At 37.0% G+C, this 25,774-nt stretch overlaps 1 long non-coding RNA gene across 1 annotated transcript in view; it reads left to right on the top strand.

Moving 5' to 3' along the window:
* The window catches only part of LOC118656383, a 42,628-nt gene extending 39,946 nt beyond the window's left edge, over nt 1-2,682 (top strand). The window contains exon 4 of the long non-coding RNA XR_004967594.1: nt 2,627-2,682. This is a non-coding gene — a long non-coding RNA (uncharacterized LOC118656383). The remainder of the gene's footprint in view (nt 1-2,626) is intronic.
* The last annotated feature ends 23,092 nt before the right edge of the window (nt 2,683-25,774 follow it).

The raw sequence follows: 25,774 nt of genomic DNA, 5'->3' as shown, positions 1-25,774 counted from the left end.
CAAATTATATTAATTTCCATTGAGACTTGAAAATCAATTCAATGCAAGTCAGTGCTTTTTTTATGTTACTTGGTTTATGGCACACTGACTACACCAGACATTGTGGAATTATACTGGTCCTCTGAAATGCTGCTTTTATTTATTTAATTTTTATAGGCTCCATTGCACGTGAGGAGGCATGATTTAATGGAAAGAGCCAGGAATCATAGGAGACCTGCCATTAGCTTTGAGATATTAAGCATGTCACTTAATTTCTTTTTACTCTAATTTTCCATCTTTAAAATAATTATGATTAGATGACTCCTAAAGCTCCTTCCACCACTAACATTATATGTTTTTTTTAGGATCTAAATGGAGGCAAAGCCATATTATATTTACAGTTTATTTGCAGGAACATTTGTATTGTATTCTGAGCTTATTGGTAGTAACTAATTAATTTACAATGTGAAATTAAAAGGTGTCTTTGTTACTGATGACCTTGAACTGTGATAATTCAGTGCACTGGGTCTCAGGGAAAGAATTTTAAGTGAATTAAACTCTGAGAAAGAGAAGATTGGGATATTGAGAAACTTAGAGACGAATTTAAATGAGCTTTTAAAACAAATGGTATTCAAAAGACAAAATTAAATATGGAAAGTATCCTTAAAAGAAGATATTTGGGAGAAACTTCTTGGTCAAGTAAAGTAAAACAAAAAATAAAATTTAGAAATAAAAGTGAGAGTGGTTCTATCAGTTTAAGCAATACTGGTTCTAAGTAACAAAAAACAAAACAAAACACTACTCAAACAACAAAAGACATTTATTAGCATATGTAACTATAAGTTCTGTAGTACCAAGTGGGCTTCAGTCATGGTTTGACCAAAACCTGGCTGAATTTTTAGGCAGTTCACTTAGATTGGCTTCCAATGATAGCAAAATAGCTATTGCATTTCCGGGTTTCATTTGCATACATCACACTAGCTGGAGCCAGACAGAGGTCTTCTTTTTGTCTATCCTGACATAAGCACCTGAGTTTCACTCAGGACCAACCTGAACCAATCACCCAAGTCAATGAATGTCATGTCCTGATTGACTTTAAGCTAAATGACTGTTCCTTCCTCAACCATCAGAATGAGATTAACAGATGGATGGACACCAGTTAGCATCCACTCCTAGAACAGGAAGTGGGGCCCATTCCATTCCAACCACGTGCTTGCTGCACAATGGGAGAAGACATTCCCAGAGGAAGTCTTAGTTGCTCTAAGGAAGGGCAAGGACAGGATACTTTGTAGGCCACCAACAAATATCTATTTCCACTTGAACATGTATTTCTGCCCCAACCATGGAGAAAAATAAAAATTTTTCTATAAAGTTAAAAATATTAGCCAAAGTAGTAAAGAAAAGAATGTTAATAAACTTCATCTCACATGTGTAACAATAGCAAAAATAAAATAGAATTTGAGTCACAACAAACAGGTTCAAATCTCAGTTCATGATAGCTATATGACCCTGTCCTTCATTTATATTATGCCCACAGTAATAATATTTGTCACAGAGATTTTATTTTGTGAGAATCACATGAAATTATGTATGTAAAATGTTCCTCAGAGTTAGCTATAGATGTTTCTTAGGTGTTAGCTGTACCAATGTACTGATGAAACTGATGAAAACAAAAGTCATTCTTAAAAATAATAAAATAAAAAATTTAAAAAGTCATTCTAAAAAAGCTCCAAATGAGGGTAAAAAAGACAAGTGGTTCTCAGTGGTAGTTATGTCAGTGAAAAAGTACAAAAACTTAATGACACAAAAATAATTTTTTAATTATTTAAAAAATTAAATAATTATTGTGCTTAATTCCAGAGAACTGAGTTCCTTCCAAAAGGACTTGGCTGTTCAGAACTGGAGCATGCTGCTTTGTTTAGGGCATGTCGGACAGTTCAGAAGAGATGCTGGTTAAGTGTACACAGGCCAATAAAGATCAACTTAGGCCGGGACCGGTTTGGCTCAGTGGATAGAGCGTCGGCCTGCGGACTCAAAGGTCCCAGGTTCGATTCTGGTCAAGGGCATGTACCTGGGTTGCGGGCACATCCCCAGTGGGAGACGTGCAGGAGGCAGCTGATCGATGTTTCTCTCTCATCGATGTTTCTAACTCTCTATCTCTCTCCCTTCCTCTCTGTAAAAAATCAATAAAAATATATTTTAAAAAAAGAAAAATATTAAAAAAAAAAAAAAGATCAACTTAGAAGGAACTTCTAAGTATTGAGTATCAACTTTGAAGTATTGAGTGGTGGGGAAGGAAAAAAAACAAAACAAAACATTTAATTGTCAGGAAAAGCTGCCTAACTGTAACGGTCCTTCCCAAAGTTTGTAGTCATTATTAATTTTCTAAGTAAACAATTTTGTAATTTCAGAGTTTTCTTGTTTTGGCAACACAGATTATTTGAGAAAATCATAATTTTCTATAGGCCATTTTCATGTTATTTGTCTTAGTGGCAATCTCCAGAGTTTAATGAAATAAATATAAATTATATGAAATATCAGTATTGAAAATAGAGATATAAGTAAATGTCTGTCAATTGTCAACTCTTAATTATTCACCATAATTTGAAGTTTTTAAAGACAGTATTTCACTTTAAAATTCCTACAGATTCGCCTTAGCTGGTTTGGCTCAGTGGATAGAGCACCAGCCTGCAGTCCGAAGAGTCCCTGGTTCGATCCTGGTCAAGGGCACATGCCTGGGTTGCAGGCTTAATCCCCAGTCAGGGGCGTGCAGAAGGCAGCCGATCAATGATTCTCTCTCATCGTTGATGTTTTTATCTCTCCCTTCCTCTCTGAAATAAATAAAAATATATTTTAAAAAATTCCTACAGATTCATTACATTCTTGGCTTTCGTTACTGGTTCAGTGAGATATGTGTTATTTCATGTGTGGTAGATTGGGTAGTGGCATCTTTGCTTAAGATCTCACCCCTTGTACAGAACCTTCTACAAAGGAGGGGTACAGCCTGTATTTCCTGAATGAGACTATACGATGAAGTCTAATAGGATGTCATGGGGTTAAAAATAATATTCGTCTAATATCTGTAAGGGAATTCCTCAGTAAGAAAACCGTATTTGTTTGGAAAATGTATCTTGATAATTTTAGTTGGAAGTAAAAAGTTCATTCCAAGGGCTATGAGTAAGAGTTACTCCAGAGAGGTCAGGCAAAGGAAGAAGGGAGACTGAGTGAGGCAGGTCTAACACAATGGCAGAATGGGGTGTGACCTCTTCCCATGACCTTGTGAAGCTTTAGGAAAGCTTTAGAATGCATGAAATTGTCGGTTCAAATCGATCTTTTGTGGAAATCAGCTAAGAAGCTGAATTTTGGATCTAGGTCAGCCGGGGCTAAAACCAGGCATCATATACAGGTTCAGGGACTATGTCGGAGTACAAGTTATTAGGAATCAGTTGAAAGCATGGGGAGGGCTTTGGACCCTCCTGAGTCATGACTATGAGGAGTTTATGCCAAGTAGGCCTAAGTCTTGTGATGGGAGCATCTAGGTGAGAGCAGGGAGATGTTTTAATTGGTTGGTGGATGTAAGTAGAGGTAGAAAGACATTCATTTGGCTGACAAGTGGGTTACAATAAATACAAACAAAATTAGTATTATTCCTCATTTCTACTTGTTAGCAAATCTATCCTTCAGTGTTCAGATGAGATCTTTTAAGCTAAGCATTTTTCACTTATGTTTGAAAAATGGTGATGCATATGCCCTGACTTTTTCATACTTTCTTGGGGATTATTAACAGTAGCTAACATTTGTGAGCAGTTACTATATGTCAAGTGTGTTAACACTTTATAAGGAGTAGCTTCTTAAATCAACCTGTGAGGTAGGTACTGCTTTTATTGTCATTTTACAGATGAAGAATTGAGACTTATAAAGCCTAATTAGAATAACCAGACAGAAGATCAATAAGGAAACAGATGAGTTGAACAACAATGTAGGCCGATTAAACCTAACAAACATGTACAGAACACTCCACCCAACATCAGAATACTCATTCTTCCCAAGTGCACATGGAAAAGTTTCTCGACAGTTGAAATAAAAAATCAAGAAGATTGACATCACACAAAGTATCTTTCCTGATCACAATGGAATGAAACTAGAAAGCAGAAAAGTGGTTTCCAGAGGCTAGGTGGAGAAAAAGAGGAATTGCTATTTAGTGGGTAGAGAGTTTCAGATGTGCAAGATGAAAACGTTCCGGAGATCTGTTTCACCACAATGTGTATATACTTCACACTAGAACTGGATCTGGAATGTGACTTCCAACCCAGAGCTCACAGGCTCCTAGAATGCCATTGTTTTTTCAAAGATGGCTTGAATCCACATGTAATTTGGACATTAAATTAATCTAAATAATTTCTGATGCCTGAATAAATAATGTGAGTGGTCACATAAATCTAAGTCATCAAATACCAAGTCGTCAACATACTAGGCTGACAGGAAATTCCATTGTAGTCATCACTGGGTTTCCTTCTTCATGTTGTATCAGGGCCCTTGGACTTGGTATAGCCTCAAAGCATGAGGAGGCCCCTGTGTTTCTCACAGGTCACCCTGCAGGGCCCCGTGCTTTCTGGCTCCCAGGCTGCCTGGATCCCTGTGGCGTCAGGCCCTGCCAGAAGGTGGTCTTCAAGCAACTTCTCCTTTAATTGCTGTGAAAATTCCTGGGACAGAGTGATCTGAGTATTTTTGCCTTTGTCTTCCCAGTAACTATTCCTTATTTTGGTAATAGCACCTTGGTTTCCATGGGGGATGTACCTCTTCCCCACTATTCGTTTGCTTGGCTTATATGAAAAAAAGTTTGTTAGCATGGACACATGACCCAATCCTGATCAATAAGAGTGTTTCATCCCTTTGACCACAGTGATTGGCTAAGAGATGGGTGGAGGACCCAACCCAGGCCAGTAAGACCCAATCCAGGAGCAATGAAACTATGAGAGAATTGATAGATGCAGAGTGCTGGGAGCTGCGGAGGGGTCCTGCACAAGAATGGAACCAGCCCAAAGGAAAGCAGAACAGAAATGAGCAGGGACAGATAACAGGCTCCACAGCCAAGCCTTTAGAGACACAAGCTGTCTCTTGTAAATGAAAGCATTTTACTAAAGAATTTCCCATCTTACACTAAGTTCTCTCTAAAGTTCAGGTTCTTATCAGAAAATCAACTGACTTCTACTGAACCCATTCAATGTTCAGCATTTCAAATGATAGTATAAAAGTCGACAAATTAACTAGTCTCAACAGTTGAAATAAAAAAACAAAAAACAAATCCAACCATTACCTTCTGAGGAGGATACATATGATTCAGAATAAGGTAATTTTAGGATTAAGTTTGTCAATTTCCCTTCACACCTCTCCATTCAGGAGAAAATTAATCCACAGCTGATTAAAACAGGGAAAAATCCACAGACAATAAAAGCTACCTTAGTGTGCAGTTTTTAAGCCCGTGGGGAAACATTTCTCTACCATTTTTACCTCCACTCACAGGTAACTGCTTTGGAAGAAGAGCTCATTTATCTGGGCCAGAAGGAAAATGTTGTCAAAATTGTGACAACATCTACACTAATAAAAGAGAAACATGCATATTGGTGTCACTCTGCTACGTCCACCAGCCAATCAGAGTGACTATGCAAATTAACCCAACAAAGATGGCGGTTAATTTGCATATGCAGGCACAGAGCTAAGACTGAAGGCTCCAGCCCAGCAGTTCTCAACCTGTGAGTTGTGACCCCTTTGAGGGTCGAACGACCCTTGCACAGGGGTCTCCTAAGACCATTGGAAAACACATATATAATTACATATTGTTTTTGTGATTAATCACTATGCTTTAATTATGTTCAGTTTGTAACAATGAAATTGGGGGTCACCACAACTTGAGGAACTGTATTAAAGGGTCACGGCATTAGGAAGGTTGAGAACCACTGCCCCAGCCGGAGTGAAGATTGAAGACTGAAGACTGAAGACTAAAGACTGAAGACTGAAAACTGATGAGGCTTGGCTTCTCCGCTGCAGCTGCAGCGGAGAAGCCAAGCCTCGCTGCGGCCAAACCAAAGGCCTGGGTCCCCGGTGCTGGAGGAAAACCGGTGCCAGCAGCCAGGGGAAGGAAGGCCTATTGTGCGAATCTTCGTGCAACGGGCTTCTAGTATTGAAAATAAGATCTTTTAAGCAGAAAACAATTTTATAGAAGTAACATTGTTACATAATTTAGTTTTGTTTTTTCTTTAAAAGTTTTCTATAGTTTTTGCATTAATTATGTGAAAAACACAATGGCATTTTTAAAAACTAAAAGTTTCTAGTTATCCTAATATCCAATGAGAGCCAATGTTATGCTGCCATATGTCTTTCCAAACTTTTTGAATGCACACACACACATACACACAAATGTAAGATTGCAGCAATCACTTTCAAGAAAACTAATAACATAAAAAAATCATGTTGCTATGATATTCTATATCATTTCACGCTTATCCAGAGAGGGTGGTAAACTCCCTGAAATTTTACAACTGACGTTTTAATTTGTAACCATGCTCAGGAAGATACATAGTAAAATCCATTGTGAATTGTGTTTCTCAGCTTTAGGCTGTAGGAGGTAACAGTTAGAAACTCATACATACCACATCTACCATTGGCTGGGACAAAGCACCAGAATTGCCCATGTGTTTATGTGCTATACTCTGTAGCAGAACAACATAAACAAAATGTGTCCAGTATAGCATACTTTTTTATTTTTCCATATGTTTCCTATTTGTCTTCAGTATTTCTTATTGGGCATCTTGGAACAGAGCACTGACACAGGTATGAAATGGTTCCTTGTAGAAACTCACCTCTTGGCCACCAAGACTACCTTGTTTTGGTTTTCATCTCAGACTATCCTCTTGTCTCTTTTGCTGGATTTTCTTCCTCTATGCCCCTTGTTAATGTCATTCTTTCCTACCTACCTTTCTGTCTGTAGCTCTTCTCTCTTCTTAGGTTTCTTCCTCTTCTGTATTTTTACAATCATCTATTCCTAAGGCTTTACATACTACTTTAAAACAATTATTTCTAGCTATGTATCTCAAATGTCTATCCTTCTCTTGAGCTTCAAAACTATACTTCCAACTGCCTACTGGGGATTTTTATTGTCTACTTTAACTTGAATTCCTCTTGGAAGGTAGAGTATGAGACAAAGTGTTTTATTTGGGGATGTAGTCCAGGGAACAGGAGTTGGAGACGAGGGAGAGTGAAAAATAGGAGGAAATGATATTTTAAGAGTATGTTATTGCATTGATCTTCTCAGGAGCCTTGTAAAAGGCTCCCAAAAGGCTCCTTCTAGAGTGTTTTCCAGAGTTGTCTACACAGGGCACAAAAGGAAGAAGTGTTATCTGTTGTCTGCCTTCCCCATTTTTTGCAGATTGCCCTACTTGGTGTTTATTTCCTCATGCTTCTGATGGCTCATTCTTGCATGCTGATTGGACCCCCATGCACAGCATCCCACACTGTGTCAGTGTAGCCCCTCTGGAAGGACACTAGTGCTCAGCAGTTTTTGCCTGAAGATGGGACTGTCAGTAGGAAGCGCGTCAAAATCTATTCTGAACTGTTCACCATGACTTGACTTGAATGAGAGTCATAGCTGAGAAGCTCAAAGGTGGCACTGAGGCTGAGTCCAGTACTAGTTCCCACAGACACCTCTATCCCAATATGTCCTAAATAGAAGCCAGTATCTTCACTCCAAAACAAGTTCCTTCTATGCTTTCTATCTTAGATGAACGGCAATGTCACCAAGCAGTCTTCCATGCTAGAAAACTAAGAGCCATCTTTTCTTAAAATTTTATTTTGTTTAAAGTATTACAAATAGTAGTACATATGTCTCCTTTTCTTCCCCATCGACCTTCCCCTGGCCTCCCCAGCCCCCCGCACATGCCCCCCTCCCCAGTGTCTTGCATCCATTGGTTATGCTTATATACATGGATAAAGCCCTTCGGGTGATCTCTTACCTGCCCCAGCATCGCCCCCTACCAACCCTCCCCGGCCTTCCCGCTGTAGTTTGACAGTCTGTTCCATGCTGCTCTGCCTCTATATCTATTTTTGTTCATCAGTTTATAATGGTCTTTATTATCCACAAATGAGTGAGATCACGTGGTATTGCTCTTTCACTGACTGGCTTATTTCACTTAGCATAATGCTCTCCAGTTCCATCCATGCTGCTGCAAATGGTAAGAATTCCTTCTTTTTTTACAGCAGCGTAGTATTCCATTATGCAGATGTACCACAGTTTTCTAATCCACTCATCTGTTGATGGGCAATTAGGCTCTTTCCAAATCTTAGCTATGGTAAATTGTGCTGCTATGAACATAGGGGTGCATATATCCTTTCTGATTGGTGTTTCTGGTTTCTTGGGATATATTCCTAGAAGTGGTATAACTGTGTCAAATGGCAGTTCCATTTTTAATTTTTTGAGGAAATACCATGCTATTTTCCACAGTGGCTGCACCAGTCTGCAATCCCACCAGCAGTGAAGGAGGGTTCCTTTTTCTCTGCATCCTCTCCAGCACTTATCGTTTGTTGATTTGTTGATGATAGCCATTTTGACAGGTGTGAGATGGCACCGCATTGTCATTTTGATTTGCATCTCTCAGATGATGACATGTTTTCATATGTCTCTTGGCCTTCCTTCTGTCTTCTTTCGAAAAGTATCTATTTAGGTCCGTTGCCCATTTTTTGATTGGGTTCTTTATCTTCCTTTTGTTAAGTTGTATGAGTTCCCTGTAAATTTTGGAGATTAAACCCTTACCGGAGATGACATTGACAAATATGTTCTCCCATGCAGTGGGCTTTCTTGTTGTTTTGTTGATGGTTTCTTTTGCTGTGCAGAAGCTTTTTATTTTGATATAGTCCCATTTGTTTATTTTCTCCTGAGTTTCTATTGCCCTAGGGGCTGTATCAGTAAAGATACAACAAATGTCTGCTATTTTGGTATCTATAGCTTCTTCTAAGATTTTTGTGGTTTCGCATCTTAAGCTTAAGTCCTTTATCCATTTTGAGTTTATATTTGTGTATGGTGTAAGTTGGTGGTCTAGTTTCATTTTTTTGGAAGTATCTGTCCCATTTTCCCAATAGCATTTATTGAAGAGACTGTCTTAACTCCATTGTATGCTCTTGCCTCCTTTGTCAAATATTAATTGAGCATAATGGCTTAGATCGATTTCTGGGTTCTCTGTTCTGTTCCACTGGTCTATATGTCTGTTCTTCTGCCAGTACCAGGCAGTTTTAAGAGCAGTGGCTTTATAGTATAGCTTGATATCTGGTATTGTGATCCCTCCAACATTGTTCTTCTTTTTAAAGATTGCTGTAGCTATTTGGGGCCTTTTATAATTCCAGATGAATGTTTTAGATTAAAAAAATTTGTCTAAGAGCCATCTTTATCTATTTCCTCCTCCTCATATTCCACCTCTAAATGATCACAAAATTCTGGTACTTTACCCTATGAATACTTTTGAATCTGACTCTACTATTTATCCTCAATGCAGTTGCTTAGTTCAGTTTTTAGTTCTTAATCAGTAACTGTACATACTCCAGCAAGGATAAAGTGGTGGTAGTGAAAGAGATCTTTGGGTGTATTTAAATTGTATTTGCAGTTAGGAGGCCAGGGAATTGCAGAAGCAGGGTTTAAACTGGTCTTATGACTAGAATTATGCTTTTCTTATTACACTGTTTTGCCTGTCATTCATTATGTGCATTTTAAGGATTGAACTAAGGAAAAAAAAAAACTGGTACAAAACAATTAGTGTTGAAAACGGTATGTTTATAGGGCCTTATTTATTGATTTATTTGTTTCTCTACTCCACTAAACTGTGAGATTCTTTTCTATATTTTCAAAGTTAATTCCTAACAAAGTGTCTATACTTTGGAGATACTCAAGAAAAACCAGTTTAATTTAATTAAGAAATTTTGTATTACCTCCCCCCGCCAGAGACATTAGTCTTTGCTTATCTTTTAACTATTAACAATTAATGATAACTATTAAGCAAAAATATTAAATAATATGCTTCCCTGGTGTGTTCAGTTCTTGACTCCATATACCCATAATAATATATCACTGGTTTCACTTGCTTCTTGTTAATGACTATATATATATCTTTATTTTTAAACTTTACCCTAAGGCAATTTATACCACAGAAAACAGAACTCAGTCTTTTTTGAAGCACTATATAGTAAGACATATAAGAAAACTAAACAATTTGGGAACAGTTTTTATATTTCCTATGCTAGCTGGTTTAGACCCATGTGCATTTTGAGGTAGACTCATGAGACCAAGGTTGGTATCCAAATGTTTAAATGACCAGTTTGCCATGGCCACTGGCCATTCAGAAGAGATTCCAACAAGAGGGCTGGAGGAGGTCCTCAAGATCTCCTGCTTACCAGGCCTTAACCCTTCATTTGCTGTATCATGGGAAGGTCCCCTAGGGACCCAAGGGAGGGATAGTGGCAGTGGGGGATGGGAGGGTGTTTCGAGGGAGGGTTCTGGTAGACATTTTTTACTAAATGTACGGGAACTGTGGGAAATGTATTTCGAAATTTGAGGATAAATTCCCTTTTGGAATATTTCATGACGTAGGAGTCTACATGGGAATAACATTGTATTAAAACTTGGGGAATACAGACGCCAGGCTTAGATTTATCCTTTTTTTGTTGCATAAACCTGGTTAAGTAACTTAACTACTTTGAGCATCATCAGTCTCCCAATTTGTAAAAGATGACTTGCCCTCTTTGCCTTATGACACTATTGTAAAGACAGAAAAGATAATATATTTGAAAGTGTTTTGAAAGTTCAAAAAACACTATAGAAACTTAATATAATTATTAATTACTAAAGGGGGGGGCGGTCCCTCAGCCCTGTCTGCACCCTCTCGCAGTCTGGGAGCCCTTGGGGGATGTCTGACTGATGGCTTAGGCCCCCTCCCCACAGAAAGTGGGCCTAAGCCAGCAGTCAGAGATCCTTAGTGCTGCTGCAGAGGCGGGAGAGGCTCCTGCCATCACCACTGTGCTTGCCAGCAGTGAGCCTGGCTTCTGGCTGAGCGGCACTCCCCCTGTAGGAGTGCAAAGACCACCAGGGGGCAGCTCCTGTGTTGAGCATCTCCCCCCTGGTGGTCAATGCGTGTCATAGCGACTGGTCATTCCGCCGTTTGGTCGATTTGCATATTAGCCTTTTATTATATAGGATTATTCATATAATTAATTATATATTATTATGACATCCAGTTTCTCAAATATAACTTAATCTTTAAACTTAGGAACCTAAAACCTATTTTAAATTACTCTCCCAAGATAATGATTACTTCTTTTCTACCTATTATGGCTGGAAATACTTTTGAGACAGCTCATTAAAAACAGTCTATATTTTTATAATGAATTTCTTTCAGCAGGATAATTTATTTCTTAAAATTTTGTCTTATAGTCTTTGGTTGCATTTAGAATAACTCAGCAAATTTAAAACAAAACTCTCAGATTTGTAATATAAACATCTACACTAAGCCACCATTAGATGATAAGACATTTCAGCAATAGCAGTGACACCCATTTACACTAACTTTGAATAACATGGCAGAAAGGACAGGCAGATGATAGGACAGAACTGAACATGGTATTAGTTGAAAACATAAGAGTATATAGGATTTCCTAAGTTCTAATGTAAAGGATCTGGGCTTGCATATGTGAATGTATCCTTTTATAGCCCATAATTATTGAGTTCCTGGGAATGCTGACCAAGAGATTTTTTACTTATTTTTCTTCATAGCAAGTAGTATAATTTCTTATTAAAGTCTTTATTTATTTTTTTTTAATCCTTACATTGCCCTAGCTGGTTTGGCTCAGTGGATAGAGCATCGGACTTCAGACAAAGAGTCCCATGTTCAATTCTGGTCAAGGATTCTGGGCAAGGGCACGTGCCTAGGTTGCAGGCTCCTTCCTGGCCTGGCCTGGGCCCTGGTCAGGGCGTGTGCAGGAGGCAAACAACCAATGTGTTTCTCTCACATTGATATTTCTCTCTGTCTTTCCCTCTCTCTTCTACTCTCTCTAAAAATCAATGGAAAAATATCCTTGCAAGAGGATTAAAAATAATAATAAAATAAAATCCTGACATTATTGAAGATCTTTCTTCTTCCCTAACAAAATAGCACTAAACAAAATATTTTAAACAAGGAAACTACAGTTACTTTGTAATGTTGAAAATAATTACCTACCTTTGCAAAAGAAAATATATTTTCAAATGTCTTTGTGGGCTAATTTTTTGTTATACATGTCAACAGAAAGAAAGCAAGTTGTGGGTTCCTTCCATTTCTTTAAAGACCCACAGTTTATCACTCTTTTTTGACATGTAGTCATTATGTTGTTCATGAAAGTCAACTGTAGCTCCATAGGAGGTGTCTAAGAAGATTTCATAGGAAGGTATAAAAGCTTCTTCCATAGAAAATTACCTCAAATGCTTGCAATTTACTAACCCCTAGAGACATTTTATTCTGTAAATAGCTTCAAGAGTGCTCTTCTTATGTTAATTACAACTGAAACTGGACTTACCCATATCTGGAAAATAGTGTAAAATTACTCTAAAATTTTCCTTCTTACACAGGTCTATATATTTGATCAGTTTACAACATTTACAGTATATAGGCTAATAAGATTACCTTCCAACTCCCAGTCAACCCTAGTGAATCTGCATCATGTTACAGACATTGTGCCAGCTGAGAATTTAGGTAGATAACTATCAGAGAAACATTCAATATTTTTTCTCTCATGTGCACATGACTTTGTAAGACCCATTTATTAATTCTATGTATAGATTTATTATGCTGGAACAAAGGAAAAGTCCAAAGCTAAAATACTTTTTACTTCCAAAGTTTGTCACCTATTGTCAATTTAATGAAACTGATACCTTTCCCAACCACTTACTGTAAGAAATGATTGCAAACACTACAATCGCACCAGAAAGAAACTGATCACAAAAGTATTTACGAAGATGTCTACCCAAGTTGGCAGACAGCTCAGTCTTCATCTTCGAACCAGTGCCTGTGGGTTCACTGCAGTGAAAAAGACATAAAATACATTCTTTTGCGCCCTCTTGCCCTTACGTTAGCCGACAAGAAGAAAACGATATAACCCTAAAGACAAAGCTCATTCTAAAGAACGTCCTGTTCTAGGTGACAGCTGACAAGTTGGGGTGACAGGCTCTCGCACCAGGATTAAGCATTTTGCTGTGTTATTAATCTTTCGTTCCAAGACAACTTTACTTAGGAGGGGTTTTATTTTGTCCTTGCAGATGCTGAAAGTGCTTTCGTGAAGGTCAGATGCAAATACAGATGCATTACTGCTTGACAGGCCTGTCAATCTTTCCTATTTAAAATGCTTTTTGGCACCTACAGTTTTGAGACTCAAGAAATCATGCCTTTCACCTTAAAGCATAAAATCCTTTCACAGCTGTTACTGGCCTTTCAGGGGAGGCCTAATATCACCACGCCTGACGTTCCTGCCTACTGCTTGGAGCACTGAGTGTCTCTAACAAAAATTACTGAAATCTATTGCGAAACAGTGTTTCCATTCGGGAAGTAGTCTCAGAAAGAACGAATATCCATAGAGAACACTGAAGTCAACTTAGCATTGCTCAAGTGAGGCTGTGCTTATCTCTTCCCCAAACAGCTTCGGTGGCTCTCAAACAGCGGTCCAGCACAGTAAATCTCTGCAAGCTGCGCTGTGGGAGCAGCCTGTCCCAGTGGGAGTGAATGCGCATGACTTACATTTGCGAATCAGACCGTGTTTTTTAAACGGAAGGAAAACTGGGATGATTTCTCTTGTGCATGAGAACTGCAGTAATGCTACAGGTAGCTACAAGGCAATTATTTGCATCAGTCTTTCCCCTTTAGTTCCTTCTTCCTTATCTTGCTGATGTTTATTTTGACTGCTCTGCAAAGGGCTTGACTTCATTCAGGATGAAGAAAAGGCTGAGTGAGCAGTGCCACCCAAGTAATTTCTAATAAGAAAACTGTTGAGTGTTTCTTCTTTCTTTGAGAATTTTCCATTTGCACATTATGAATATTATGCAGCATTTTCATGATTTGAGCTATGAACCGCTAGTTTCCAAGGATACTTGTTAGGTATTTGCCAGATCAATTGCATTTATAAATGTTTTATTATATTTTACAAATATCCTAGTGTTTGGAATTAGATTTGACAACCTGGCTGGGAGTTAACGTCAGGCTCACCTGGATCAAGAGACTTTGTCAAGAGAGGCAAAGTGAAATGGCCCACAATGATTTTCTCCAGACCTTTATAAAATCCAAATTTAATTCTTATCAAATGGGCTGTGTCTCAGGTTGCTTTTGTGTTAAGGTGTCTATTTACACCAACAGAAAGAAAGAATTTAGAATTTTTGTTGTTGTTAGTTTAAATCAGTGGTTTTCAGAAATGTGGTCACAGAATCAGCCTTAGCTGGGAAGTTGTTACAAATGAAGATTATCAGAACCCATGCAGTCCCCCTGAATCAGGAACTCTGGGGTGGGGGCCCAGCAATCTGTGGTTAATAAGCCCTCTCGCTGATGTTCACCACATTTGAGAACCACTGGTCTAAATAAATTTTAAAAGTCCATTACACTTGTTTTAAATTTATGAGTAATTTTAAGCTATAATATTATTAAGTCTGAGTAAAATCTATGTAATTAGAGTTTTCAATAAGTATCATAACATAAAGTAAAATTTAGAAAGTAAAATTTAAAAGTTTGATGCTGATTTAAACAGAAAACTTTATTAACAGTGTTACACCATGAAATCTTTTTATTTTCACTTGTTTTCAATTATTCAAGGGAAAAAATTCACTCTAAAAGGCTGAAAATAAGGTAAGTCATGTATATACTAAACATTCAGATTCCTATTTTACTTTCTATACAACTTCCTAGTCTCCATACTTGTCATTGTCAACAACCTGACAAGTTATGCAATTTACAGATGAAAGGAAAATTCACTTACACAGGGAGACATGTGCTAGAAATCAGCATTTCTATAAAAGTCACTCCCTTTCTAGAAAATTCCTAGAATCTTCTCTGTGAATCTACAAATCAAGCACTATTCTTGAACTAATACTCTCGAGTGGCAAGAGGCAGATTGGTGTTTTATCCACAAAAGACAACCTTGGGATTATTGTTCACAGAGAATAGTTTGGTTTAGGATTCTGAGAGGAAGAAAGGGGGAACCACTCAGACAAAGAAAGAAACAATAAATAAATGTATGTGTCATAAGCTTTAGGGAAAATTAGAGGATTTCCATGGGAATCAAGAAAAAGTCCTTATGAATTGGCCGTTTTCTGAGGGAAACTCAGAAACTCCACTCCCCCAGTTAGGAGGGGGCCAGGAAATCATTTCTCTCAGGCCCTGGGCCACAGTAGACTCTCTTGCTAGTCTGGCAGAAAGAACCATAGAACAGGAGTCAGAAAAATCAATCGATTCTCTGCTCTCTACCTCTAGCTTAGAAACATTGGGAAAGTAATCCAATAACCCTGCCTCTGCTCCTATTCTTGACTTTTAACTTGTTCTCTTTTCTGCCAAGTGAAGGATCGTACCAGAGAGACCTGCTGGTAGCATGCAATGCAACCATTCTCTGATTTCTCGTTGCCTGGCTGTTAGAGTGAAAACTATAAATTACTTTCCAGCTTAAATATAACTTTTTATTGTTTGGGGGGAAAGATGATGGTTATTTTGGCTGTTTATCAGAATACATGCTTCCTGAGGTCTGCTCCCAGCATCAATGATGGATTTATATTGAGCCACCCACTCTTTCACTCTATCTTCCTTGTAAGCAACAGCCCGTATTGACTTTCTGGGGTTAAATGTTGAACTTTCAGTTATGAATCAGAGGAAAGTGCTCACTCAAACTTCACATTTATGACTTTGACCTCATTAGCACTAAACTTTAACCTCTAGCCAGCTCAGCTAGCCAGCCACAAATACTTTACCAGGCTAGGATGAAAGACAGTTCCTTGGTTATTCAGTCCAGTTGCATTTATCCAATGCATGAATTTGGATGTCACTTAAACTCTGTTTCCTTGGGTGGAAAATGGCCACCACAATCTTACCTCACAGGATACCTGTGAGTTGCTATATTTAAATCATATAGATTAGATGTCAGTTTTTAGCAAATGCTCAGTAGTAGTTGAAATGGGGACAGAGATTGAATTGAACAAATAGAGATTGTTATTAAGTATAGGAAACTTAAAACAATAGCACAGATCATATTTATATATATAAAAGGCTAATAGGCAAAGTGTCCCCACGGATCTCAATTGCTTACTATGATGTGCACTGACCACCAGGGGTCAGCATGAAACATGGCAGGTGACCTACCAGTGGTGGTGGCAGGGAGCTGAGGGAGTGAGGAAAGAGGAGGCAGGTGGTGAGGAGGTGGGGAATCTGATAGGCCCTGATTGCCAGCCAGGCCTAGGGACCCTACCCATGCACAAATTTCATGCACCAGGCCTCTGGTTAAAATATAAATGTGATAAAGGTATTTCTCATGTTTGCAAATGCAAGAAATGAACCTAAAGGCAAATTGATGTTGTCACTTATTCTCTTTGACCCATAGGTAAGCAAATGCAAACCAGTCAGAATGCAAACACTATAATATGAGAGTAATGTGGCCAGGATTCCCAAAATCATTATTTTTATCCCCCTATGGGAATTTCCCAAGTATTAAAAGATCTCAATCTTTGAATGTAGATATAAACTATTGAAAAGTGATCTATATAACATAAAATAAAAATAAACTAATTTTAAAAACATGTTTTAATTTTAGGGAGGGCTTCTTAGCTATCTCAGTTTCTCCATGTTCTTCTTCAGAATAGCCATCATAACAGTGATCTATAAAGAGGACTTGAATTCAAGAGTGTGCTTTGTCTACATATAGAAGGAAAATCTGGATAGAATGTTCTCCAGGGATATTTGAAGTCTAAATTTGCAGAATAACTCCTTTGAATCCATGTTATTTGTTAATGTATAATAGGCATCATCTCTCCACATTTGCATAAAACAATGGAAACTTCTGCTGATAGGATCTATGGATATAAGTCATCTTCATTCTTCTATTTTCTTACTGGGCAGCGACTACCATCAAACAGCTCTACTTTACCAACTACAGTTGATGATCTCTTTTATAAACCTATAGGTCCTAGGAAGCAAACATGTGTGAAGTTTCTGGGTTTCTTAGCTAGGTACAGGCCTCCCAGGATCTAAGACAGTGCATGATTCCACACCACAACTTCTGGTCATAATAGCACATGAAGGTGACAGGGCAAGAAATTTTAGCCTCAATACGCTAGAGCATCAACATTTTTTTTTTTTAGAAATAATTTTGGAAATAATTGCTCACCAGGCTCGGCATATTAGCTTAAAATCGCCTACATTCATTAAAGAAAAACTTAATGTTGTAATTAGCATTGTTGAATTGTATATTATGAGATATTTTGGGCTGCTTAAGGCCCTGGATTTAGAAGCTGTTAGTTGGAGGACTTATGGCTACTCCTTCTCTTCTTACAATATAACCATTTGTGTTTGGATTCTGGACACTGCTGTAGAAGCCTGCTGGATGAAAAAGGAAAGGAAATTTACTCTTTCTCCTACTTTGAGGTCCAACGATGCAAACCATGTCTAATAGCCAGGCTCTTCTGCTTAGAGTCTGCTTTGCTGGAATGAGCAAGAGATCTATGATGTTAAGCTTATCCAAAGAATAAAAGGTCTGGCCTGGTGTTAAGATGGAGGTGAAGGGTAGTAAAGGAACTTAGCTGGCAGAGCTGGAGTGCTAGCCTACTGCTGATGCTGGAACCTATTCTGATCATGTCACACTTTTATGTTGTGAGCGTACCTTGGGAAAAATATTGCATGTATGTGTTTTTAAAGAGCCATAACATTTGGGATCCAGGTGCTTTTGGTCATGGGTGAGAACTGTTTAAGTCAAAGAAAGATGGAAAGGACATTACAGTCCAAGAGAAGAGCATTTGTAAATGTAATTTGAGACCATGACTGAAAATTGCACATTATGGCAGAAGTGTAGCAATTACGATGTGAGTTTGTAGGGCAGGATGGGAGTGTAGACTGGGAATCGGGCCAGAGAGATAAACGGCAGCCATACTATGAAATGCCTCATAAGTCAAGCTAAGGAGTTTTTATGCCATTGCAATGGCAATGAGGTACGATTTAAATATCTTAAGCATGCAACTGTTATAATCCAATTAGTGTTTTCAAAAGATCTCTCTGGCCACAGTGCAGAGAGGCCAAAACTGGAGATGAGGAGACTAGGTGGGGTCTATTTCAGTGTTCCAGGTGAGGCGTGGCAACTGAAAGAATAAAAACATCTTTAAAAAATAGAACCTAAAGTCTTGGCTGATGGAGGAGGTGGCTGGGGCAGAGTGAGTGAATGGAGAGGATGAAAGGACTCGAGGAAGTAAACAGAGCGAGAATATGGAGAGCTTCTAAAGCTCGAAAAAGGGGTTTGGGTTTTGTTCTGAATGTGATGTAAACCTATTAGAGGGTATGGAGCTGAAGAAAGACACAAGTTGTTTACATTTTGAAAAGATCATTCTGACTGCTTTTGCTTGGAGAATAGATTCTAAAGGAGCATGGTGGAAGCTAAGAGATGAAGGAAGAGCTATAAGTTCAAGTGTCAGTGGTCTATAGAGTTACTGCTCAGTAAATTCATCATGATTCGACAAGTCTATAAAACTGATAACAGAAAGCCTTCCTTGTAGCAGAACTATCGAGTAATACAAAGAATGTTCCATCATGATAAAAACAAAAATGGTAGAAAATATATAATTCATGGGAAATTTATGGTAGAACGAAGAAATTTATGGCATTTGTATCTCTTATAATCTTTTATTTAACAGACAACTATAAAGCCATTAAATTCTCCTTTAGGACAAACCCTCAAAGAACAATTCATCCTATAAATTCTGGCATTCGCTATTTTCCATATATGAGGCAGCAGAAAACTTCTCATTCTTTTGAATTGTGACAAATGCATGGTGGAATGAAAGTACATCAGAATTTATAATAAATTGATATTACAAACATCCAGAACCTTCTGAGATGTTCTGATTTCTCAGACAAACCTGCCTGCACCAGGGTCCTGTCCGGTGGATTGACACAAACTGACAGGGTAAGTAAATCCTCTTCTTTCAAGTTTCAACTACTGAAGGGATTGAGTCATTTGGTTTTGAAAGGAAATTTATCGTCCTGAGCTTCTTATACCATGAAAGACATAGGCCTTCCATGGAAGCCAAGGTTTTCAAGTCTACAGCATCTGGAACTCATTCCCAAACAACTGCCCAGCTTCCCTGTGTAAACATTGCCTTTCTTCCCTTCATCTTTCTTTCTGATGTTAAATGCAAAATGTTGGTGAGAAAACTAATGTTGATAATCAAGAAATATTTACTTGAGAAATTTACATCACAGGCGTCTCCCATCCTCACAAAGCTTAAAAGATGAAAATAAGCTCTAAACAAAATGCCTGTTTTTTTGACTAATCTTAGAGGATTTTCTTTCCTTTTTTTTTTTTTTTTTCAAAGCAGTCAAATATAGATAAAGACGTTTAGAGCACAGTTAGATGTACAGGTTCATCTTTAAAATCAGAGGAAAGTACAGACATGTTTTTATACTTGAGGTCTGAGCACTAAGAAACTTTATTCAATTCGCAGTAAAATGTCATAGGTTTTTTAGGTAAAGCACATGTACAAAGAAAAATAAGGTTTTCACTGCTCACTTGACAAAGAGCAATTATTTTTTGAAATGATGGTGGTCATAAGCAGTTTCATTTCAGACATAATCTCCTGGTAAGACAATCTGTTATACATTTTTAACTTTTTTTATGCACACAAACCTGAAGGCATTCGTATTTTCAATAAGTAGGAAAAGACATGTGTCCAAAGTTAACTTAGCATATAACATCAACCGAGAAGCAATGGTTTTCCTGAAAAAATGAGTATGTCTTGTCAGGATAGTGATGTCTGGCATTGAAAATATCTATATTCTCTTTCTTTTCTCTCTAATCAGTCTGAATAGAGGTTTATCATTTTTTTTGACCTCTAAAAAAACACCCAGATTTTGGTGTTTATTGATTTCTACTCTGATATTTATTATTTTCTTTCTTTTCTGCTTAATTTTAGTTTAATTTTAGCTTCCCCTCCCCCCCCCAAGTTGGTCCTTTCTTCTTCTCTAATATAAACCTATATTTCCTCTAGCAGCTTCTTGCGTGTTTTGATATATTGTCTTCATTTTAATTCACTTCAAAATTCTCTTTTTTAAACCTCCATTTTTGATTTCTTCTTTGACTATAGATCTTTTAGAAGTGTATTGTTTAGTTTCCAAAAAGATTGGGATGTTACATATAGTATGTCTTTGTTATTGATTTCTAGATTAACTCCATTTTGGTTAAAGAACATACCTTATATAACTGGATTTTTTTTATTAATCCTGACCTGAGGATATTTTTCCATGGATTCTTAGAGAGAGTGGAGAGGGAGAGACAGAGAGAAACATCAGTATGAGAGAGACACACAAATTGGTTGCCTCCCACATGCGTGTGGGCAAATTCATTTGAAGCAAATAAATATGTATTTTTCTTGCCATTTTTTGTCTATCACTTTGTATCATGGTAATGTACTGAGATAATAAGTAATTTGAAGTAGATAGCAAGCATTATTTTTATTGAAATGGAAAATTATTTGAAGGCAAAAATCAAACCTTATTTTTTTCTTTTTTTACTGATTGTGAAAGAGAAGGTAATTTAAAATTTAACTTATTTCCCCCCACCAGCCAATAAGCATTAGTTGAATAAGTGTTATGTGCCAGAGAATTTTTTCTATGCATAGTGTAGAACCATGAATAAATATTCTTTTATTGCTTTCGAGGAACTTGTACTTATAATGGGAGACTAAAAACATGAAATAGATATTGTATGCTTTTTTTAGTGTGGTAATAGAGATGTATATAAGTTACTGTGAGGGCAAAAAAAAAAGCGGAATAATCTATGATGCATGAAAGGCTCCACAAAGGAGATGACCATGCTGAATCTTCCAGAAGAACTATAACCTTATGAAAGGAATATTCTAGGCAGAGGAAATAATCGAAATCGCATGAGAGCTGAGATGCATAATACTTCTTGGCACTCTATGAGAATTGCCAGCAATTTGATATGGTTAAAGCTTGGGGCAGAGAAAAAAAGGCACTGAAGGGGGCAGAGAGGGGTGTAAAATAGGGAGGGAAAACTGATAGAAATGAGATTAGAAAAACAGGCAGGGGGAGGGAATGAAGCCCTTGTCCTATTTTGTTCAAAGAGGTTTAGCTTAGCAGGGTTTCTCAGTGGAGGGTGCTTTGACATTTTGGGAAGACAAGTCTTTCTTGGTCTGGACTTTCCGAGCATTGCAGGATAGGTAGCTTCTCTGCCCTCCACTCACGTCAGGAGGCTCACTAGTCACCGAGACAACCAAAAGGTCCTCTACCCAATATTTCCAAACAGTCCCTAAGCGTGGAACCACCTCTGCTTGAGAAGCACTAAAGGATGAAAAGCCGATAAACGGGGTGAAGCAGAGCGATTTTATGGTTGGATCTCAGTACACTTTTTCTTTATTCCTGTCCTCCTCCTTTTATTTTTGATTAACTTCACTGACTGTGAAGTTAATAGATAGTCTATGTAAATATGGGAGTTTTTTTCATTCTGTTTTTTAAAGAAGAATGTAAAAACATTTACTGTATTTCCAATGCTGGGGTACCATTTATGTATAGAAAGAATGTGTATCACTAGAGTGACAGTGCAAAAGCTTTGAAAATATATTATACATCTGACACATGCTAATTGAGGACAAATTAGGAAACAAACCAATTTGGAGAAAATAGAAATCAACCACATTTGCCCAATGTCCTTTCTGTTTAAAACCTATTGCTACATGTAACCACTTTTGCAGGTTAATAAGCACTCACACCGTGTTTATATGAACCTTATATTTCTGGTTATAATTTATAATTTGTTCTATATTTTATTCAACCACTATAACACTTGAACATTATACCGGGTTTGAACTTTAAACAGTTTTATGTGAAATCTCTATATACATCTGTCTGGTTACTTTCTTAAATTCCCAGAAATAAGTTGAAAGTTCTCTGTATTTTAAGGCTTTTAAATATGTATTTCCAAGTTTTCTTCTGGAAAAAAATGTTCTTATCAGCAATATCAAAAGGTGTCAGTTTGTTCACAGTTTGTTTAGTAAATGTTGCTTTCATTTAAAAAATACCTTAAAACTGCTTAGTAATTGTATTAGAAAAACACTAACAAGATACTGAAATGCTATTATTATGTATACTTATTTGACTATTTGTGGAGTTGGATATTTTTCCTGTTTAATATTTATTAGTCACTGTTTCCGTTCCTATGAATTGTTTGTTTATATATTTTAAGAATTTTTCATCTGTTTATTTAGATGGTATAACTGCTTAGTCTTTTCTCTATATAAACATTGCCATTTGTCTTTCAATATTGTTTATGGTGCTTGTTTAGACATTCTAAAGATTTTGATAGATGATGAACACAAACTATCACTCTTTTCTTTTTCCTTTGTTGTCCTTTAGAAAAGACTTATCTACTCCAAGGTTATATAAATATTTATTATATTCTAATAATTTTATGATTTCATGTTTTACATTTAAACTTTAATCCCTATGCAATTTATTTTGCTGTACGTTATGAAGTAGGTATCTAACTTTGTAGTTTCCTAAATTGTTGGCCATTTTTATCAATTATTGAATATTTTTTCTTACTAATTTCACATACCTTAGACATGTTAAATTATTATATAAATACTTAAATCTGGGAATATTTTAATTTGGTAATTTTATTAGTTTAAATTTTAAGCTCACAAATTTGGTGCGTAGGAAAGTTAGAGTTGCATATATTTATTTTATAGCTGGCCACCTTATTAAGCTCTTTTATTAAATTTTTAAGTTTTAAAATTGAGTCCTTTGGAATTATTAAGTAAACATTACACTATCTGGAATTTTGTTACCTTCTTCCTATTTTTGATAACTATTTTTTAACCTAGTGATACTGGCTACAACATCTAAAGCAATATTAAACAATAGCAGTTAATATCCTAACCTTATTATATACTTTAATGGCGAATCTCTGGTATTTTGCAAATAATAGTGACTATTTGTTTGAGACTCTATTTATTATGTTAAGAAAATATATTTGTCTTCTTGTTTTAACAAAAGTTTCGCTTAGTCAGCAATATTCATCAAATATATTTTCAGTTTCTATCAAGGTAAGATCTCATGTGGTCTATTAATCAATTTGAAAATAATGAACCACCTTTATATTTATCAACACTTTCTTACACCAATTTCTATTATAGACATAGTGCATACATTGGGTCTTCTGACTTACTAATACTTATTTAAGATTTTTGTACCTATAAGTAACTAAGCTAAAACTCTAGTGTCCTTTCTGTGTTTTGTCAGTTTTGATATTAGGTATTTCTAGTTAGGAGTTACAGAACAGCTCTTGGGTTACCATAAGTACTTATAGGTAGCTTTTCAATTGCTTAACCCTCTTGCATATTTTCATTAATTTAAGCATATTTACTATCAGACTGTTAAAAAAAGGAAAGAGGCCAATTTATTTGTTTGTTTTAGACTAAAAGAAATAATGAGAAATTGGAACCAAATAACTCATCCCCCTTATGCTCTCACTTGTGCTCTGGAGATAGTAGAATCACAATTTTCTCCAGAATGGGTGTTTCTTGTGACAGGGGTGATATTAAGGACCTCTTTTGGACCCTGGCTTGAAATGTAGCTTTGACTGCAGTATGTTAAGCAAAAAAATACTCACAGTCTGATAGTTATATTGCTAAAGCAATATAACTTTAGCTTCTTGTTTTCAAAGGATAAAAATAAGAGTATATGATTAAAAATGTTAATGGCATGTTTATGCTTAAATTACTTTAAAATATCTAAGCTCTAAGTTTAGATAATTACAAGAATTTTAACTATCACAATTCTAGACTCTTGATATAATGGATTGAAACAGTTTGAGTGTCACTGGAATTTTCCATTGCAGGAAGAATTGAATAAAATTTACTCCTGAAGCTGTCTGGGCCACAGAGACTTTTCTGTTGTATTGTTGAATTGCAGGCACTTGACTACATCTTGCAGTGGGATATCATGTGTGCTTATCGTTCGTAGGAATTCCTCAAAGTGTTTGGCTTATTGACAGTTCCTTTTCCTCTTTTCTATCATTAAGACATATGTGGTTTTTGTCCTTTCGATTTTTATTTTAAAAATATTTTAATAGGACATTGAGGGAAAGTAAACTCAAACATGTAGAACCAGATGTCTCTGTGAGTTGGTCAGAGGACTAGGAAAACATCCAGGGTGGTACTGCTCACTGTCTAACGCAGGAGAAGCTGTCAGCAGGGAGAGAGAAAGAATGCAGCAAAAACAGAGAGGAAAGACAGGGAATTTCCTGATGACGCTCGAACCTCTGGTCCCAGCCTTTTCTGAGGCCAGGGTGCATCCCTGCCAATAGGTTCTACAGGTCATCTCTTAATCTTTATAATACATTTGTTTCTTTACTTAAGCCAACACAGTTGTTTTCTTCTGCTTAAAATCAATGAATGTAAACACATGTGCCACACCCAGAGGGAGACGCAGAAATGTTTGGAGCAAGGGGCCTTCTCTGTAGGGGGTTGAGGCCCTTCAGTCAATAGTACTTGGGAATTAATATTAATGTGACTCACATGTCCTCCTAGGCTGGAGGGGTCGAGGGCCATCTAGGTTACACGTTTTAAATAATATAAAAAACCAGAAACAGGCCCTATTGCAAAATCCACATTGTCCATAATGTAAAAACAACAAAAATCACCCAGTTGCTTTCAACTGTTCTTGAGACCAAAAATAAATTTTTCCCTGGAGTCCTCATGGAGGAGACTGTGCAGTGCACTGGAAAGAAATACAGCGCCAAGCAGTCATAGTTTTTAGTATATTTGTTCTCACATGCAAGTCCCTAGCTGGGACCTTAGCTTTAAATGAGCTCTTAGTAAGATCAAAGTAAATAAACAAAGATTTCCCTCCACTGGGTCTAGGCATTACCTCAGAATAAAAAATAATCCCCCCAAAATAACGATAAATAAAATAAAAGCTGTAGAAATCAAACTCCTCAGGGAATTGACAGGGTTTTCTGTTTATTAGAATTCATTTGTCAAGTTGGCCACCAAAACAACAACAACAACAAAAACCCCTCTGGATTAGAATCATCCCTCCCAGTAATATGTGCATAGAGGTGGAATGATGGATCAGGATGCTCAGGATAAAAACTCATTCAAGGACTAGAGGGGGGTCAGTTTGCTTTGTACATTTGCCATCACTGTTTATTCTTCAGGTCTCAGCATGATTCTTTCCTTGGTGCTCTGAATTACCAAAGACTGTGAGTGCAAATAAAATCATATAGACCAATGGGCTAAAGGTTGATTTGTGTAATTACCCAGCTCTGAGAGCTCTCAGTAGAAACTGATTTGATTTTTGACTTTTAAAAAGTTGTTCCACCAGAGGATTATTATGGTCATTGAAATTAGAAATGGAATTGTGGTTGAACCCTAAATAACACGATATGAACACTAACGCTGTTATTTAGCTGTTACACTGAACAATTAAGAACAATGGAAGGGACAGGGTGTCCTTGTGAGAGCTCTAATTTTAATATT

The sequence above is a fragment of the Myotis myotis genome, unplaced genomic scaffold, assembly GCF_014108235.1.
Source record: "Myotis myotis isolate mMyoMyo1 unplaced genomic scaffold, mMyoMyo1.p scaffold_m19_p_5, whole genome shotgun sequence".
NCBI classification, from domain to species: domain Eukaryota; kingdom Metazoa; phylum Chordata; class Mammalia; order Chiroptera; family Vespertilionidae; genus Myotis; species Myotis myotis.
This window is presented reverse-complemented; position numbering and strand designations above follow the sequence as displayed.